At 34.5% G+C, this 7,374-nt stretch overlaps 2 long non-coding RNA genes across 2 annotated transcripts; one reads left to right on the forward strand and one right to left on the reverse strand.

The window, feature by feature from the left end:
• Positions 1 to 3,666: 3,666 nt before the first annotated feature.
• Positions 3,667 to 5,158, forward strand: LOC138126527 (uncharacterized). Its single transcript, XR_011157865.1, has 2 exons — positions 3,667 to 4,643; positions 4,699 to 5,158. It is a non-coding gene; the product is annotated as an uncharacterized lncRNA (long non-coding RNA).
• Positions 4,657 to 6,163, reverse strand: LOC138126528 (uncharacterized). Its single transcript, XR_011157866.1, has 2 exons — positions 5,206 to 6,163; positions 4,657 to 5,130 (listed from the first exon to the last, which is right to left on the reverse strand). It is a non-coding gene; the product is annotated as an uncharacterized lncRNA (long non-coding RNA).
• Positions 6,164 to 7,374: the final 1,211 nt, after the last annotated feature.

Here is a 7,374-nt window from a genome sequence, read left to right on the forward strand (position 1 = left end):
TTCATTGTATCTTTTTCTGTTGAAGTTTTCTTTGACATAGGTATGTCACTTACCACTGTTGGCTGGTATTGACTCTCTGAGGCAAGAAATTGTACAAGATTTAAAAATGAATTTATATTTACAACATGGTATTAAAGTTGTATGCCTTTTAAAATCTCAACTTTTGATTTAAACTTGTTTTGTATTGTTTGAATAAACAGTATGTAGGTATGTAGGTACAATGGCCGGCAATAAAAACTAGCCATCACTTTTCTGTCACGTCAAAATCCAAATGTCTAATTAATGCATTAATGACACTGACATTTAAATGATGGCTAACTTTTTTTGCCGGCCACCGTACTTACTCGTACTTATTATGTATTTTTTATATTTTCAAGAAAGAAACTTTTGCATAAGTAGCTTTCGATTGATGTTTACTGATGTGTTGAACGAGTCGTTCAAGTTCGTTTTAAGTTCTTTTTTCAGTTAGCAATGGTCTTCCTAAACGTTGTCTTAGTTTTCTTTATCGAAAAAAGAAACTGTAGAACAGTGGTCCTTGTTCAGTGCAAGTTATTCCATTATCGATTACCTCACGTGTCTTTTTTTTTCTACTTGAAACTTTCCCTTTTTTAGAGTGACTTTAAAATGTGGTATGGAGCATTTATTTTTTTCTTAGTAAGGTAATTTTATGTTTGATACACTTACTGTTGAAACATTTTACAATTTTTCCCACCTCATTTGTTTCTTTGCGAGAAGGATGTCTGAAAAAGTAGACAGATATATACTTTTATGGTTATGAATGGCATTGCGTTTCAGACTGACGACCGACAATCAGCAGTTGGCTTAGGGTAAAATTATTTCCATCAAGATATGGGTTCGTGTTTAAACAAGTGGATTAATTCGTAGTGACGCAACGAAATTCCGTTATCAAATCGCACAAAAAGCAACCACAAACGCGTCGTGTCTATGATGTTTGTGTTAGCGATAATAACTGTAAATATTGATATAAATTAATTGCTGCAAATTTGAAATATCGCCATGAGCACCGCCATATGGAACTCGGTGTTTGTACTATTGTCTTTATTTGTTCTATCATGTTTTTGACACGCGATGTTGCAGACCGGAGAGAATAGCGTAAATATCTAGTTGAAAGTGCAGGTCTGTGTGCAAAGAAAGGTTTTTGAAATCGGAAATGATTCACCACCTGTCGGCACGTTTGTTAATGTAGGACCGAGGGAATTGCAGCAGATACTCCTTTGGAGAGCTTTTAATTTTTTATTGGGCTTTCTATTTTCTGTTTTAGTAAAGTTTTACATTTTTAAATATAAAAGTGGTTTGGATTTTTTTTATTATACACCAGAGGGTAACGACTGTCCATAAGTGTCATTCATTAATGAGATGAAATTGATAATAATCATCTTTACTACCTAGATTAATATTTAATAGCATATTAGTATATTGTCGATCGAACAATAGTTTACCGAGAGGCTTGCCCTCGAGGTGAACTAGTTCTCGAGACACAGGAATGGTAAACTCTGCCCACTCATAGATAGCTTGACATAAATGTTACTAAAAATGTTCACTTACGCTATAGGCTATGTGCATGTCAACGGGTGGCGCCGCCTGGCGTCGCGTCATCGTTTTATTGGTGTGCGAATACAACACATGCTTTACGGAAAATATGGAGTTTATTTAATTGTGTCTTTAAATAAAGTAAAAAAAGATTGTGCCTCTACATTTTTCAGTAAAGTGAGACAACAAGTAATCGTTGTGTACACATGGATAATATAGAACATCTTTCGATTTTAAATGAAACATGAATGAAATTTAAAAAATCACTGTAAAAACGATCCGAATCAATATTTTGTCGTTGAATTTGCTCATTTTTGATTAAAATGGTTCAACAATTACAGAGATCGTTGTTTTGAGGAGAGAACGTTTCTCTAAATCTGTTTTTACACCGACAAATTTCAAAAATCACTGTAAAAACGTTCCGAATCGAAATTTTGGTGTTGAACTTGCTCATTTGGAATTAAAATGTAGCAACAATTACAGTCAGAGCTGTTTTGAGGCGTCAGCTTTTTTCTAAATCCATTTTTACATCGACAAATTTCAATTTTTTTTACACAAATATTATTGAAGCGCACAACTTTTCGACGTACACAACGTTCCGGGCACAATTAAGAACTTTTTTGGGTTTACGATAACAACGCAATTAATTGAGCCGATTATTTTGAATTGACCCAAGTCCATATTTATATTTAAATTGAGATATTTAAGAATTTGCATTTCAATAAAATTAAAAATATACATATACATATAGAATACCAATGTGTCACACTGCTTAAGTGTTTGTAAGAGAGTTAAATTTACAATTGCTATTAGAATAATAGCAATTATTAAGTGAATAATATGTGTTTTCTTACCACAAATGGAGTTAAGCCAGCCACTTTCAAAATTAACAATTGGATTTGTTATAAAATTTGAAAGAACTCAAGCCCATTCGACATAGTTTAAAATGGTTAAAATTGAAAAACCATACTCAATTTATGCATTTCAGGGAGTCTTCTAACTATGTATTTAAATTACATAACAATAATAATTTATTAATCATTATTTTCAAATTCGTCTTCACTTTCTGAATTTTACAGCCTTGTTGTTTTATTCATCCCCAGGGGTGTAATAATTTCTATAATTTAATATTTTAAGTTAAAATTCAATTTTTTTCGCTGCATTAATTAAACGTAATGATTTCTTAACTAAAGTAACTGTCCAAAAAAACGAAGGTTACTTTTTAAATATTAGTTACATACTATGGTATGTACTCCTACTAATTACATTACAAATGGGCTCATTATTATATCGAAAACAGTTTAATAATGAATCATATTATTAAACTGTTTTTGGTAACTTTTAGCTTTTGTTATATTGGCCACATCAGCCATTTGACGCCAAGGTAACGAGTATGAAGTAAATTTTGTAAATATAACCTTACATTTTTGTGAAAAACCCACGCGAAAGTCCCTAGTCTAATATGAAAACTTGAGCAACTGAAATTTCAGGAATTAGTAAAGCAAAGTAGATAATAGTATATTACATTAGAAGTGAGAGAAATGCATCATTATCAGTGTTAGGACAAAATAGTACAGGACAGTCGACCAGTACAACTTTACGTAATCCCTCGCTCTCACATAAACACGATTCACCTGGTTCGCCTGTTATTTAAAGCGAACCAGCTGAATCGTGTTTATATGTGTGCGGGGTATTAGGCAAAGTTGTACTAGTCGACTTGTCCGGGACTATTCTGTCCTAAGACTCTCACAAGAGTGAGAATTTTGACCGATTTCTCACGAGTTTCATAATGGCATTTCGATCACGTGTGATATACGACGTTTTATCTGAGAGGTGCAACTATTGCAAAAAATCCAAGAAATGAAGTTTCTTTCATTCAAGTAAAATGACAGCTGTCAAACTTAGTCACTAGTGAGTACTTTATCTCACTTGTGATTAAAATTTGACTGTCACCGAACACAATGGTCTAAGGTAGCTCAAAAACTCCACCTGTAAGATAAAATAGTATATTATACACTCGTTTAATAAGACGTATTATCACATTCTTTCCATTAAAGCACTTCTCGCTACGCTCGTCACACTCATGTGATAATAAAGCGTCTTATTAAACTATTAAATAATGTACTATTCACAATCAATCATTTAATAAAACAAACAGCATTATAATTATAAAAAATAAATAAAAACCAACCTCCGTAATATGTATCGTGTCTTCAAATGAAATCCTGGGCTGAGTAGGCGTTGGAAAAATCAAATCGTTTGTAACAGTGTAGTCTGAATTTCCCGCCGTTTGACATGAATGACATTTGTTTATGTCATTGACATACGTTTGTGGTTTTTCGAACTTCGTCTTTTGTGGTCTCCCAGTGCTTTCGAGAATTTCAATAGTTTGATTTTCGGTTTTTTTAAAACCCAGCCAAGGTGTGTTTACAATGGTTTTGTTACGAGAACATAAAGTTTTCATGGTGGAAGCCTATTTTCGAAACGGAACAAAAGTTGATGGCAACTGGGAATATTCTGTCAGTGCATGTTTTGAGGAGTTCCAGGAACGATTTCCGATTGTTGCAATTGTGTATGAGCAATTTCGACAAACTCTCCATCTTTGTTTAAATAATTTTCGAGAAAGTGGTACTATTGGACGAAAAGAAGGAAGTGGCCAAGTAAAGAAACGTACTCAGGAAGTAATTGGGAATGTTCAACAAATAATGGAAGATTCACCTACAACTTCAATTCGGCATTTGTCACAACAAGTTGATCTTTCTGTTGGAACTTGTCAAAAAATTTTAAAAGAAGATCTGCATTTATTTCCATATCGGCTCACCGCTGTCCAAGAATTACATGTAAATGACTTGCCCCAAAGACTAAACTATTGTCAATGGTTTTTAAACACAATAGCTGATGATGTTTTAGAAAAACATTCTTTACAGATGAAGCATATTTTCATTTGTCAGGCTACGTAAACTCACAAAACATGAGAATGTGGAGTTCACAAAATCCACATTTTTTTACTGAAGCTCCACATTACCCCCAAAAAATTGGAGTTTGGGCTGCTATTAGCCAACGTAGGATTATTGGCCCATATTTTTTCCAAGGTAAATTACTGTAATCATTTGTTACTCATGTTTATTATCTCAAACATATTTGCAGGCAATATCAATGGAGAAAGATATCGTGCTGAAATTTTAACACCGTTTTTAAATGAACTTCATGATGATGAACTAATTTATGGGTATTTTCAACAAGATGGCGCAACAGCGCATACAACTGGCGCTACAATAAACTTCTTATCCAATTTCTACGCTGACAGGCTTATTAGTCGAAACACACTCAATAACTGGCCTCCCAGATCATGTGATCTCACACCCTGCGATTTTTTTTTGTGGCCATTTCTGAAAAATTCCATTTATAACACCCCCATAAATGATCTGGCAGAACTTCAAAACAGAATACGGATGAAAATTGATCAAATAAATGAAGATCCAGTGGTTCTTGAGCATGTCATCAGAAATGGAGTTAGAAGGCGGGCTACGCTATGCTTACAACAAGAGGGTGCACATTTTCAGCATTTATTGTGAACGTCTGCAATAAAAACTCATATTTATGTCAAGTTGTGCTTTATTTAGATCTAAACATTTTTCCAGGTAATTAATTTACCAAAAAGTTCTCCACTTCCCAAAATTCGTAAAATCTTGCTGAAATAATCTCCAGACGCGTATTTGATGTTTATAATTTCTGACATCGTGGGTTACTATCCAATTTTAAAACGCGACAATTTACATGGTGAACCACTGGAAAGGAAACGCTGTGCAGGTGTAGGTACAGTTTTGGCATTTCAAAGTTTCGTTTCATGGGTACCATCATATGCATTGAGATGAACAACTTTAATAAAATCCCAGACACTGTGCTTGAAAATGCCCTAACTGGAACATCAGATCTGTTTAATCGGAACATAATTGAACATGTTTGTTTTCAGCAAAGGATGTCCTTAGACATTTGCTTCGAGAATTGGAATCGTTTGTTACTCTATTTTTTGTGAACAACATTGCAAAGAACGAACAAAAACAGAAATATTTTTTTGTTTATATATTTTAGGTTAGCTGTCAACATGCTCTAATTACTGAATTATAACTGTCAATCTACACTTTAAAAAAGCACAACAATTGACGGTTTCCAACGCCTTCCCAGCCCAGGATTTCATTTGAACACTCGATATTATCGTTTATTTCGGCAAATTATTAAAACTTAGTAGGCGCGCACGATTGAGACTGTATTAAATTTTAGTTCACAAAAGTCAAACCAAATTGACATTTGCTCACATTTTTTAACAAACAAAATGTGCCATAGTGAAATAGAGTGTACCCTCCCCAGAATTGCGGGAATCGGCACACAAATTAACATTCAATCTCTTACCTGAGAAAAGCGAATTATGATACCAGAAAAATGTACAGAGATTTTCGCGATTGGTGCGACAGTAGCGCCACCACAGGTCAGTTATGGGATTCATTACTGACCACTTACGACTCATTACTGACTCCTTTTTTCATCATTACTGACCGGTTGATGTGTACACGAGTAATCGTTCACTTTCTAACCTTTAAGAGGTTAGTTTCATAATTTTATATATGTATATAAATTATACAGAGTGGAAATTACTTATGGAATAAATTCAATAATTTCGAAACTAATGACATTTGTCGAAAACGCTGAAACAGGTCAATTTTGATGAGAGAAATCTACAGGGTGTCCCAGAACTGGCTCCCCAGAGAAAACAGGCATGTGCCGACAACAAAAGAGACTCTAAATTGACTAAAATAAATTTTCTGCTAGCTCAAATTACCGAGTTATAAAGTTTTTAATTTCACCAATCCCGGAAGCTCGTCCTCAGGTATTACTAAAAGATCCGATCGGTTACTAAACAACAACAAAAAATCTCTGATATCGCACAAATCAATAAAATGTTTGGACAACTGGAATTTTGACGTTTTCCGATATAAAAATTCGTTGACGTTTATCTGTCATCAACATCAAGACTTGACAATTGTAAAAGATAATAACTTCGAAATAAAACAATAAAAATGGCGATTCTAAAAAGAACCATTTATTGAAACAGGTAATAATGTTAGAGCAGAAATTACCACCATTTATTTGTATGCACAATTGTGCTCTACGTAACAAACTTCTTGTAGTAGCGTTAGTTATCATTTCTTCAGTAACTGAAACAAAAGCCTCCTGAATTCGAACTCTCAACGAACGTTTCTGCTAAAATAAGCAAGAGGTACAATTTTAAGTAAATCAGGTAGCTCCGTGCCAATGAACTGAGCATATCTTGCCCCCGTTAATCTTGCGGGGAATTCAAACGGTCCAATCTAGAGCGGGAGATTCGGAATTTTAACAAATGGAAGGATCCACCACACTTACGTATACTTGCCAAACGATCGCCAAATAGCCCAGTCCACAAATTAACAGAAAACCTATGTTGAAAACCTCTGGGAAATAATTCTCTTGGATTTTCCTCCGCCCAGATATGAAGGTTGTGATAACTGGAACAACCTTCCCGGCAAAATAGCAACTCATCAGAAAACAGTATCCGTGACAAGAAGTGTGGGTCAGCATCGCTTTGGTTTATTAACCATAGACAAAATTCTCGCCTAATTGGATAATCCTCTGGCAGAAGATGTTGTACTCGTGTATAGTGGTACGGATACCTCCTGTTATCAGCTAGAACTCTCTGCACCGAACTCGTGGATAAACCCATTTCATGAGAAACTGTTCGAATACTCCGGGTGCCCATGCCGTTTTCCTCAAAGACATTCAATACGGTTT

This window comes from Tenebrio molitor, chromosome 3 (assembly GCF_963966145.1).
Source record: "Tenebrio molitor chromosome 3, icTenMoli1.1, whole genome shotgun sequence".
NCBI lineage: Eukaryota > Metazoa > Arthropoda > Insecta > Coleoptera > Tenebrionidae > Tenebrio > Tenebrio molitor.